Source organism: Pseudonaja textilis, chromosome 1 (genome assembly GCF_049901715.1).
Source record: "Pseudonaja textilis isolate UNSWEBS1 chromosome 1, rPseTex1.2, whole genome shotgun sequence".
NCBI lineage: Eukaryota > Metazoa > Chordata > Lepidosauria > Squamata > Elapidae > Pseudonaja > Pseudonaja textilis.
This window is the reverse complement of record NC_141990.1, coordinates 73,746,191-73,759,032: the sequence shown is the minus strand read 5'-3', so window position 1 is coordinate 73,759,032 and position 12,842 is coordinate 73,746,191. Positions and strand designations below refer to the sequence as shown.

General features: G+C 43.6%; 1 long non-coding RNA gene across 2 annotated transcripts; it reads right to left on the bottom strand.

The window, feature by feature from the left end:
• Window positions 1-6,136: 6,136 nt before the first annotated feature.
• Window positions 6,137-9,034, bottom strand: LOC148127680 (uncharacterized). Of its 2 annotated transcripts, XR_015741009.1 has the most exons (5): window positions 9,016-9,034; window positions 7,923-8,032; window positions 6,718-6,815; window positions 6,538-6,591; window positions 6,137-6,382 (listed from the first exon to the last, which is right to left on the bottom strand). It is a non-coding gene; the product is annotated as an uncharacterized LOC148127680 (long non-coding RNA). The 2 variants fall into 2 exon arrangements; XR_015741010.1 differs by lacking the exons at window positions 7,923-8,032; window positions 9,016-9,034 and adding an exon at window positions 7,040-7,616.
• Window positions 9,035-12,842: the final 3,808 nt, after the last annotated feature.

Here is a 12,842-nt window from a genome sequence, read left to right as displayed (position 1 = left end):
AATGGCACCATAAGTGCCTGTGATTCTTGTAGCGATGTTCATGTGAGTGAGTCCACAAGCACCTGTACAAATGGGGCCATGAATGTCCACGATGCTCACGGTGACGCTTGTGCACAAGCAAACATGCACACACACCGGCCAGCTATTCACATTGTCTGATGGCCAATAGGCCCCAGCCCAGTAGTTGGCCGCAGCCCACAGATTGGGGACCCCCCTTCTTAGACATATGTGTTTTTAATGTGTTTAGAAATGTTTAAAATTAAACAAGCTTTTTAACAGTCTTGAAGGGCAGGTTTTGAAGGGCACAGGTGATGTTTGACAACTGTGCAGGAACTAATCAACTAATAAACCAAGAAAATAGTTATGTCATTATCCTAGTGCAGGGGTGTCAAACTTGCATCTTCGCATCGTCATCACATGGCGTAGCATGACTTTTCCCCCTTTGCTAAAATGGGTGTGAGTGTGGCCAGTAAAAGACACATCCGGCCCATGAGGGCCATGAGATTGACACCTCTGTACCTTTTCCTGGAGATGCAGACTTTAACCGGGGTTACGTCTTACTGGTGATATAGCTTTTATTTTGAAACATTTGACATGAGCCTCAAAGATTTTTTACTTCATGATTTAAAATGCACGGCTTCTTCCCAAACAGCAATAATAAAAAAAAAATTCCCATAATTTTTCACAAACTCAGGAAATGCAAAAAAATAACAACAACAAAATATTAATTAACAAGAAATTACAGGAAATGTGGTTTTAGGTATATTGCATAGATATCTTCCTTTCCTCTAGGAAAAAAACCTTAAGTAAACTTCTGCAAAACTTCAGCCCATTTACAAAAAAAAAAGAACAATAGAAGATAACACAGCCAACTAGCTGCTTATTTTGCAGAACTCTATGTACTGTACTTGTTCCTCCCTAAGCCTCAGGAGTGTTTTGATTTTGGCAAGGTTTTCCAATGATTTTATGTCTTTATTTTCCTGTTGGTCTACTACAAATAGCCCGGACGACATAAGCTTTCAGTGAAGGATGGAAAGGCCCAAGCTCTCTGTGTAATTCCTTACTGTGCTGCCCTTATTGTGTTTTGTGTGTCAGTCAATGCATGGCTAATCCTCATCATACAGGAGGACAGTTCTGAATTAATTTGTTTTATCACATTCTGATTGGTCCTCCTACAACTCTTATCTTGCTGGTTTTGTTTTGTAACATTTTAGTATTGCTCAATTCCTGATACCAGCTCTTGGATGTGATGTGTGATGTGTTATATGCCAATTTCTCTATTCCTTTACCTCCACAGCTATCAGTGATGTAGCTGGTATACACCTACAGGCACTCCTGCCTAATGATTTCCCTGTTTAGCAACTACTGAAGTTACAATGGCCCTGAAAAAGTAAATTTACTACCACTTATCACACAGTCGCAATGTGCCCACCAGTCATGTGAGATTTGGTCTCTTTGCAACCAGCGGACCTACAGTGGTTGCAGCATCCTACAGTCACACGATCATCATTTCTGTGCTTCACAGCCAGTTTCTGACAACCAGAATCAAGAGAGAAGTTGGCAGTAAACTGACAAGACCCAGTCACTTGACGTTTCACTTAACAAATTTGGATGATCTGCTTAATGACTCTGCAGAAGTGAGGTTGTAAAGTCCATTGTAGTCACATGATGTCTCACTTAACAACCACATTGCTTAATAGCAGAATCACTGGCATCAGTTGGGGTCATTAAGCAAGCACTATCCAGAGTTCAGAAAATCCTTTATTTATGGTGGCTAATTGTCCAAACTGCAGCATAAGATGCTCTTTTGACTGACTTGGTACTACTTAAGCAATCCTACAGTAGCTGAAAAAAGAGAGCTCTCATTTGACCAATGTGGAGTAACTTATTCTAGCTGTAGTAATTGCTGATGTCGCGTGATCCTTGGCTTGACTGTCAAGCTAAGTTGCAGTCAGAAAAATTGGACTATAGAATATCAGAAGGATAGGGCAGGGGATGAGACAAATGTTTGTGCAAAACAGTTGAGAAGCAACTGAGAATAGGATTCCCAAGCAGATCATAATCATAATTGGATTACCAAATCATTGAAGACCCAGATCCAAACATCCAGCCATACAACTGCACTAAAGCTGGTCATTCAGATATGCTGTAGAGGGGTGGCAAACTCAAGTCCCGCAAGGCAGGTTCGGCCCGTGGGGTGCTTAGATCTGGCCCATGGAGCCACACTGGAAACAAGGAAGGACTGGCCCATGGTGCTTCTGCCAGCGAAAATGGAGCTTCAGCGGGTTGCACGTGGCCCGCCTGGGCTCCATTTTCACCTGCAACAGCCTCCTGAAATCCCCTGCCAGTGAAAATGGAGTTTGGGGGCGTCGCCTGCAGCTCTATTTTCACTGGCAGAGAGCTTCAGGAGTCCGTTGTGGCTGAAAATAGAGCCTTGTCAAGTGATGCCAAGCTGGCCATGCCCCCTGGCCCTCCCAAGGTCAAACACAATCCTGATGCAGCCCTCAATGAAATTGAGTTTGACACCCCTGCTCTAGAGGATCCCTTATATGCTTTGATCCAATGTCAGGCCCAGGTGAAGAAAACTTCTTAGTTTTATAGTAATTAGATGGCTGTTAATAACTGAGCCATACACTATGATATATAAACTAGTCTGTCAAAAAGAATCACTTTTATTGCAGAATAAACAACTTCTCCCTTTCCATACCAAGTATTATAAGTTTAATGTTATTTCTCTTTTTAATAAGACTTTTAATTAGTATATCAGAGTTCTCATGAGAATAGCAGTTGAAGAGAAAAAGAGATTGTATTATCCTAGCAATAATCTACAAAGAAGAGAAGAAAAAGTTGCATTTTTCTTTCTAGCATTAATCCATTAAAGTATCCTGTCACTTCTTAAAAATAGGACCAGAAAACTTTTAAAACCAGAAATAACAATGATGCAGATTTAAATGTCTAAAGGTACACCATATCTTTGGGTCTGATCCAAATGAAACTTCAGAGAGCACTCGAAAGCACTCTTTAAAAACTGAATCTGAAGGACTTCATGTATGAAGGGAATAGCGCTGAGTACTGAATCAGCTTTGAAGACTTAATTTGTTCTATTCCAAAGTTCATCACGTTTATGAGCATTAAAAACAATATCATTTTTAGTTAACTGCATGCAGAGCATAAAGGAGAGATTGGCATTTCAATAATAAAATTACAACCCTGTTATGCTTTTCAGAATTTTGTAACTCCAGCCAACTGGTTTAATAAATGAATCCATTTTGTTTTTCTTGGATATTTAGCATTGATGGACTTTGATATTTCAAGGGGAACTGTGGGCTTTTGTTTTCATTAGAAAGTGAAATGCATTCTCAAGTCTTCTTGCAGATACAAGGTGTGTTTATATTGCTTGTTATTCCTCTCTGGTGCAGGTTCAGCACAGAGTGCTTATTGTAGATTTTCTATTTATTCTACTACAGCTCCCCAAACATGTTTTCCACCTATGCCATGGAAGAGTGGACTTGGAGAAGTCCAGCTTCAGATGTTCCCACAGTCATACTGGATCAACTTTCTCTAAGCCTAAATTATCTTAAGCGATTGCTGGGAGGATAAAAGATAGGATAAGAAACCCACATCAGCTTGAACTCACTGAAGGATATGTTGAACAGAACAAGATAAGTTTGGGCATTTCCAAGGTTTAGTGCTCTAGCACTATCCTGGACAAACTGTTTCAACTCTCCTACCCTCAAAACGATGCTATAGAGCACTGCACACCAGAACAACTAGACACAAGAACAGTTTTTCCCCGAACGCCATCATTCTGCTAAACGAATAATTCCCTCAACACTGTCAAACTATTTTCTAAGTCTACATTACTATTACTATTAATCCTCCCTTCTCCTCCCACTTATGACTGTATGACTGTAACTTTGTTGCTTGTATCCTAATGGTTTTTGACTGTTTCCTAGTATGATTTGATTGCTTATTGTACCCTATGACTATTATTAAGTATTGTACCTGATGATTCTTGACTCTTGATGAATGTATCTTTTCTTTGATGTACACTGAGAGCAGATGAACAAAGACAAAACCATACTTGGCCAATAAAGAATTTTATTCTGTTCTATTCTATTTAATCCCATTTTACTTTGCAGAGAAATGTCTCCCCAAACAAGATGTAGCTGTAGAGAATTCTCAGCTCCTTCAGTGCTATTTCTCTTAATCCTGAAGGTAAAGCTATAAATTAATAAAACTGTGGCAATGATGTCCCAAAGGTGCTTTTTTCAAGACTTTCTGGTTTTTCTTTGAAGATGTTTTGCTTCTCATCCAAGAAGCTTCTTCAGCTCTGACTGGATGGTGGGGAGAACAGAAGGAGCTTCTTGGATGAGAAGTGAAATGTCTTCAAAGAAAAACCAGAAAGTCCAGTTGCCTCTTGAAAAAAGCACCTTTGGGACAACCGTGACCTGGATGACTGAGAATCTCCATAAACATTTGTGACAGTGATGCTCTCTCATAAGAACTGTAAGCTGAGAGAGTTTGATGATTATCCTACTTTTTTTTCATAAAAAAATAAAAAGAAAGTTAAAAAAAAAGAAACACATCTCAGTTAAGCAAAGCATTTGGCCATGAATATCTATGCCAGGGGTCCCAAACTCCTGGGCCATGGCCTACTCCTGGACTGAGAGTCATTCGGAACCGGGGAGTGGGTGCATGTGCTCTTCATTTGCGCAAGTGGCAGGTAAGTGTGCCCGCTGCTTGCACAAAAGGAGCTGCCTGGGTGTGCTTCCCCACTGGTCACACAGAACCATTTCCCTTCTTCCCAGCCCCACTAGTCCACAAAGCTGGAAAGGTTGGGGAACTCTGATTTATGCGGTACATTTCGCCAATATCTAGCATAACTTAATCCAAGGGAGAATCCATGGTTGGTGACCTGCCTCCTTTTTTTTAGTTCCCAGAAATCAAACTTCCAGATAGTGATGTGCCAAACATATGAAGGTAGTCCTCGACTTACAACAGTTCATTTACCCAAAGGTGCTTTTTTCAAGAGGTAACTGGATTTTCCTGGTTTTTTCTTGGAAGACATTTCACATCTCATCCAAGAAGCTTCTTCAGCTCTGACTGGATGGCGGAAGAATGGAAGGATTTATACTCCTTGCAGATAGCTGGTCATTTGCATTCTATTAGCGGGTCATTAAGGACACCTGGAGGTTTATCTGTCTCATCAGGGTCACCTGAGCGATGAAAAATTGGTGTGGAGCCTTCTTGGAACTGTTGAAAGGACTTTGTTGTAGACTGGAGATAGACGATGCTGTATCCCTCCTCCTCCTTTGAGAGAGGGCTGTTCAATTTTCACATAGACGGCTTGAAAAAGAGGGGCCTGTGGCTTTAAAATGCAGATGGACTGCTGAGTCTAGTCCTGATGTGTTTGTTTTCCTTGGATTCACTCAACAACTATGTTACTAACTTAACAGCTGTAGTGATTCACTTAACAACCGTGGCAACAAAAGTCATAAAATGGAGCAAAACTCACTGAACAAATGTCTCACTTAGTAACAGAAATTTTGGATTCAATTGTGGTCGTAGGTCGAGGATTACCTGTAGATGGATTATAATCAATCACATTAGTCCAGTGTAGGTTAGCAGGTAGATGTTTTTCATCTTCCCAGTCTAGGGTTAAGACAATATGACTGGGCCACGAAGGGTTTCGGGACCTAGAATTCCTGGCCTCATGGCTTCTGCTCCAGAATCTTTAATAACTCCATCAAGATGGTTCTTGTATGTCTGTTTTAAGTTTGCCACACTGAAACAATACAGTAGAAAGCTAATCTGTCTGAAAATCTTGCTTATTTCGGAGATACCATTGCCTCATTCATTGCAAAAAATGATTTGCTCTATCCCTAATGTAGTTAGCAACATTATGGTCAGGGTAGGCTGAGAGTTTACATTTTACTGCTGCAAAGGAGTTTTTGCCTTTAGCTCAGCCTTTTCCAACCTGATGCCCTCCCAAGGTGTCAGATTTCAACTGATGGAATTCGGAGTGTTTCAATCCAACAGTTCCAAAAATCATCAGATTGAGAAAGGCTCACTGGACCAGAAGGGCGGAGTACACAGTATTTGTCTGCCCAGCAGTTTAAAAAGAGAAGCAGATGAAATCTAGAGATACATACAATAAGTAAGCTGCTTTGCACTCTTGGAAAAAAAATGAGATTGTCATCATTATGATTTTATCATAGTTTTATTATATTATTTTTCTCTACAATATTTCATTTTTTGATGCATTAAACTGATCGACTCCATCCAGATATTACTTTCTAAATTTCTGTCTTCCTCTTGACCTATTCACATTTCCTTTTTGTGTTTGTTCTGCGATGTCATCCTCATTTATTTGCTGTACCTAAGGAAACCAGGGGAAAAGAAAAGAGAGAGTGGGGAAGAGAGAGAGAGAAAGAAGGCGGGAGGGAGAGAAATGAGTATCAATGTAAACTTCTTTCATGCTACTTGTGTCAACCATTATTGTAGGGTACATTGGAAGAAGGAAATAGTTCTGACCTTCTGTGCTTCAATTCCACTTCTTCCCTGGGAATAAGCTCTATACATTTGGAACTATTTACGTATAAGAAGAAAAATACAAATTGTGAAGGGTAAGTTGTTATAGACATGCTTATGCTTAAGGATGCCTGGATTTTTCTTGTCCCTTCCTTCTCCAACCCCACAATTTACTTTCCTTACCTTTAAATCTCCACCAGAATAGCAAATTCAAATAAGAAATGTGCCACTTCTTCCACTTGTCTGTTCTTCAGCCACTTGGGAGATTGAAAGGGTTGCTCCTAAAAATCACTCAAAGCAGTTAAAAGAACCTCAGCAGGCAGGGCTTTTAATGGAAGAGGGTGATGGGAATATTCCTAAAGGACTGCTAATGCCTTAACAGCATCCTTTAGAATACCAATGAAGGTGATTTGACAGCCCTAAGAGATGTGTTAAAGGCAGGATTCCACAGAGGAATACGCATTTTCCCACACTCACACATACCCACACTTACACAGGTACCTACCAACTACATAAAAATATCACTCTTTCGGATGCAATTATGTACAGTTGTAATATTTGCACACTTTAAACTGCAGCATGCGCCTATGCAACAAAGTGGAATGACCTGTTCTGATACTTTCCTAACAGCCAAATCAGATAGCTTCCAGTTATTGTGAGCCACTGATATTTCTGCATTGGTTGTACAGTAGGTGTGGTATAACATATCATTCATGTAAGAAAACTACTGCTCACTTGGTGGGACTCAGCTCCCTGTCCACAGATGGGTAGGCGCTATCACTGCCTCAGGTGGCCTCTCCCGGTGGCCCCTTTGGGTTCAGGCTGGAGGGACTTGGGAAGAAAGCCAAGCTCGGGTCGGCCCAGCTCTTTCACTTGGCTGGTGGTTTTTGCACCCACGGCTCACTTTCCCAGCTCTGCCCAGCCCGCACGGCTCTGGCATGGCCCTGGCGGGATGAGCGGAGGGCCCAGTGGGGAGGCGCTTGCTGCCTTGGTGAGAGCTCTGCTGCGGGGGAGGAGGGCCTGCCTGTCAGCTGCGCTGGGCGCCCCAGGCAAAGCTCTTCATGCTCTGCCCGGCACCAGGCAGGGATGACGGCCGATCCTTTCCTGCAGCCCCGGGAGATTTGCCTCCCCACATGGGGTTGGGCTGCCCTCTAAGGCAGGGGAGGCTTTTGTCATACCTTTGTCTTACACACTGTAAGAAGGGAGCAAGTAAATAACTTCAAAGCACCACACCTGCTTTCATGTTTCCCTCCCATCCATAGACATGTTTCCACTATTTATATATTGCATTCGCAGGCCCCGCTTTTTTTCTGACATCTTCAAGCTTTCATGTATAGTTTCTTTCTCCCTCCTCACACCTCTTTCTCTCATTCACTTTCTCCACTTACCCTGTAATCTTCCATTCTGTTCCTCTTCTTCACTGGAAATTGGTTTTCAGGCAAAGGTTCAGGCGGAACACTAGTACAGAAGACCCACATGTTCCCCTTGAATTTCCATCCTAGCAGAGAAAGAAAAACAATAATGAGACACCATAATATGAGGTTTGGAGGGATTCAACATCTAGGACAATCTGCTTGAGCAAGGGGCTGGACTAGAAGACCTCCAAGGTCCCTTCCAGCCCAACGATTTTAAGTTCATGGGCACCAGCTTGAAAAAGAGGAGTTAACAGGATGTCTCTATTACAAAACAAAAATTCAACCTGTTTTTGTTTGATCCTCTAGTGATCAACAACTCATTCAGTTGTACAGAGAAACCATACTTTGAGTTTCTATTGGGGTTATACTATATAATTAGTTTGTTTATGGACCCAAATACAGTAGGTGCTTGTCTTCCTACAGTGAGGTACTATTCATATGCTAAGCTTGTGACCTGCAGAAACTAGGGTGGGAAAAAAGAACTCAATCAAATAATTCCAAACGGAACATGTGTTTTTTCTAAGAACAATCAGTTATTTGAGAGAGAAGAAAAATTCAGGAGTACTGTATAAAAACGAATGTATCCACATTTTTGTTTTCCAGATCAGATACTCAAAATAAAAAGATGCTGACAACCCACAATAGAGATGTTGTGTCAATAGCATAAAATGGATAATGAGGATCTAGACATGGAACTCTCTCTTGTGCTGGGCCTGGTTCATTGGGATTGAGTTCCCAGCAAGCAAAAGTCATAAACATTGTAGGAAGAGGAAATAGGTGAAGGATACATAGATAAAGGGAAGAGAAGGGAAGAAAAGACTGCACTGAATAGACCAATTGAGGAAGGAAGTTTCTGTCATGTCCCTAGTGGAGACTGACTCTGAGGAAGAGGAGGAACAGCCAACAGAGAGTGGGAGTGTGGCTCCAGAGGTGGTGGAGGAGGCTGGGGAAGGGCAGAGGTCAGCTGAGCAATCAGAGGAGGATCCAGGCCCATCCCCTATCCATTCTAGGTCATGCAGGGAGGAGAGGATCAGGGAAAATCGAGGTCTACTCAGGAGGAGATTACCATGATCCTTCTCGTGGCTTGCAGCTGGGAGCTATGTATATAAGTTTGTAACTACGTAGTCAGAATTGCTGGAGTCATGGGAGGAGTCTGGCATTCTTCCCATGGACTCTCCTCCCTTATCTTCCTGGAATGTATGATTAATTATCTTGGCTTGCTTCGGAACTCTCGTCAATGCGGCTTGTTTTGGTTTTCTTTTTGCCTCATTATTTACTTTTGTGACTTTAAACTGTGCCTAATAAAACAGTGAAGTTAAGTTGAAGGCATTACCGGACTTTAATGTATGTTTTGGGTTTGGGGTTATTTTGAGAGACTACGGGTCACCACATTTTGACTCCAGCCACCCTTTCAACTTATTTTTGCTTTTTGTAGGGTGACCATGGATCAGCTCAGAGCAGAGATTACCCAGTTAAGCCAGTAAGTGGCTCTTTTTACTGCACAGGTGGCACAAATGCAAGCTGCCCAGCCACGCCAAAAATGCCCAGTGGCAGTGCCAGATAAATTTGATGCTTCACTGGCCCAATTTCCAGCATTTTTTGGGCACTGCCAGATTTACATGAGACTTTGGCCTGAGGACTTTCCCACTGACTGGGATAAGGTGGGGTTTTTGATTAGTTTGTTGTCGGGCTCTGCAGCACGTTGGGTGACACCTCTGTTGACCCAGCCCAACCAGGTGCTGGATAATTACGCCGAGTTTTGCCGTCAGTTTCAGGCCATGTTTGAGGACCCTATTCGAAGCCAAACAGCAAACAGACATTTGAGAGAGTTGAAGCAGGGGCGTGGCACTCATGGATTATATTGCTAGTTTTTGGGTGGTTGCTCAGGAGGTACAATGGAATGAGGCAGCACTATTAGACCAGTTCCAGGAGGGTTTGTCATTGGAGCTCCTGGATGAGTTGGCACGCACTGAATGCCCTCACACCCTTCAGGAGCTTATGCATCTGTGTCTTCGTATTGATGCTAGACTTCAGCAGCGATGGGTGCGACGATGGACAGAGGCCGTATCTGATTCCAGCAAGACAGTGCCCTTGGTGGAAGTGCCTTTGGAGGAACCCATGCAGTTGGGGGCTGGCCACCCTTGCCTGACTCAAGTAGAAAAGGATAGACATTGTTGTGATGGTTTATGCCTCTATTGTAGCAATCAAGGCCATTTTGCAGCCCAATATCCTGTTAAGACATCCGCAGCGGCGACGCCTGTGGCGGCGGGAAACGAGCATTGCTCGGCCTACAGGGTCTGTAGGTCGGGATGTAAAGTCCTTAGGTCTGCCATCTTCACCAACCTTGCCATCCTTACCACCTTTGACATATCCACCACAATTGTTATTGGTGAAGCATCTTGTGCTGACAGCAAGTGTGTTCGTGCCTTGTGTGGGAGAGGTGGAGATCCAAGCCTTGGTCGACTCAGGGGCCACAGCCACAATTTCTTGGATGCTCATTTTGTAGAGCAGTGGTTCATTCCTCAGCAACAGGTGTCCCCGCCAGTAATGGTAGAGACAATTGATGGTCGGCCCCTTCGTTCAGGACCTTTGGTTGCTGTAAACAAACCCCTTTGCATGTGTATTGGGCAGCATGTGAAGAAAACCGTGTTCTACGTTACTGCAGTGCCTCATTTTCAGTGGTGCTGGGTTTGGAGTGGTTACAGGCCCATGATCCACAAACTGTCTGGTCATCTGGAGCTGTGCAGTTCCTTGATAGGAAGTGTGCCAACCATTGCTTGCGGTCCTGTGCAGGGAGTGTGGCTACGCCCATGGACCTGGATCTACCTGCAGAGTTGGTGGACTTTGCTGATGTGTTTGGGGAGAAGGAGGTGGATCAGTTGCCTCCACATCGGGCGTATGACTGTCCAATCGATTTGTTGCCGATGCAAAATTGCCACAGGGTCAGATGTACTCCCTGTTGGAACTGGAGTTGGCTGCGTTGTGGGATTTTATTGACAAGAACCTCCGGAAAGGGTTTATCCGGCCTTCTACCTCCCCATTGGCTGCACCGGTGCTTTTTGTAAATAAGAAATCAGGAGAGCTACATTTGTGTTGTGATGACCCCAAGTTGAATGCAATCACAGTGAGGAATCGGTACCCGCTTCCCCTCATCCCTGAACTGATTGAGTGGGTTCATCAAGCTAAGATCTTTATGAAGTTGGACTTGCTTGGGGCCTACAATATGGTTCGCATTTGTGCAGGGGATGTGGAAAACAGCTTTCTGGACAAAATATGAGCATTTTGAGTATACTGTGATGCCTTTTGGATTAACCAATGCCCCAGCTATGTTCAAGCATTTCATGCACGATGTTTTCCGTGATTTGTTGGATCAATTCATGGTCATTTATTCAGGTGACATTTTAATTTACTCAGACTCCCTGCAGGAACACTGGCTACATGTGTGTTGCAATGTTTGCATGATAACCACCTGTTTGCTAAGCAAGAGAAGTGTCGGTTTTCACAAACCACGATTGACTTCTTGGGACAATGTATTTCACCTGCTGCAGTGGAAATGGACCCGGAAAAAGTACAATCGTTGCAGGTGTGGGAACCTCCACAGTGGGTTAAGGATGTGCAACGACTGTTGGGGTTTGTGAACTACTACCACACATTTATTCCCCACTTTGCTGCCTTGACTGCTTCCCTTTCTAATCTGCTCAAGAAGGGGGAGAAGTTCCATTGGGGTTCTGAAGAGCAGGCAGTTTTCAAGGCGTTGAAAGTCACCTTTGCTTCCGAGCCTATCCTCAAACAACCTGATCCAGGCCAGCCATTTGTGGTGGAAATAGATGCTTCCAATGTGGCTGTTGGTGCTGTGCTCCTCCAGGCCTATACTCCCATAGGCACCTTGTTCCCATGCACTTATTATTCCCGGAAGTTGTCATCTCCAGAGTGCAACTATACGACTTGGGACAAGGAGCTATTGGCGGTTAAGGTCACTTTTGAGACATGGCAGCACCACCTGGAGGGGGCTCATCACCAAATCGAGGTTCAGACAGATCATCGCAATTTGGAACACCTATGTACAGCTCGGATATTGAACCAGCATCAGGTGAGATGGTCCTTATTCTTTGCTCAATTTGATTTCCGGGTGACCTATGCTTTGAGTTGAGGGAATCAACATGCCAACGCCCTATCTCTGAAGCCCAAGTATACCTGAAGGGAGGATAAAATCTTGCCCTGGATGGTGATTCCGTTGGAGTGGTTTGCAGCCACCAAGGAACCTGTGGACTTCTGAGTGAGGATTCAGGAGGTGCAGCGGCAGGACCCATTTGTGGCAGCTTAACATTGAGAATTAGATGAGAATGGGAGACAAGAGACTCCTTTGGCATATATTGGTGACCTGTTGTGGTTCTGTGATCGCATTTACGTGACTGGAGGTCCTCTTTGTGGTCTTATCCTACGTCAATGTCATGATAGTCCAGTGGCAGGACATTTTGGGGTGTTCAAAACACTGCACCTCAACTCTAGAACTTAAACATGATGTGTCGGGATATGTGGCATCCTGTGGGATCTGTTGCCAAGCCAAATATGCTTCTGGTGCGCCCCCTGGTCTCTTGTAGCCCTTGGCCATGCCAGAACGACCATGGGGGGCAGTTTCACTGGATTTCATCATTGAGTTACCACCATTGAATGATGCCACAACCATTTTGGTGGTGGTGGATATGTTGACTAAATTGGCCCACTTTATTTTGTGTGTAGTCTTCCATTGGCCAAGATAACAGCTCAATTGTTTATCTCCCATATTTTCTGGTTGCATGGGTTACCAGACCGCATGGTATCAGATCGGGAGGTACAATTTACAGCACACTTCTGGAAGACCCTACTCACGAAACTGCAGGTTCAGGCGTGTCT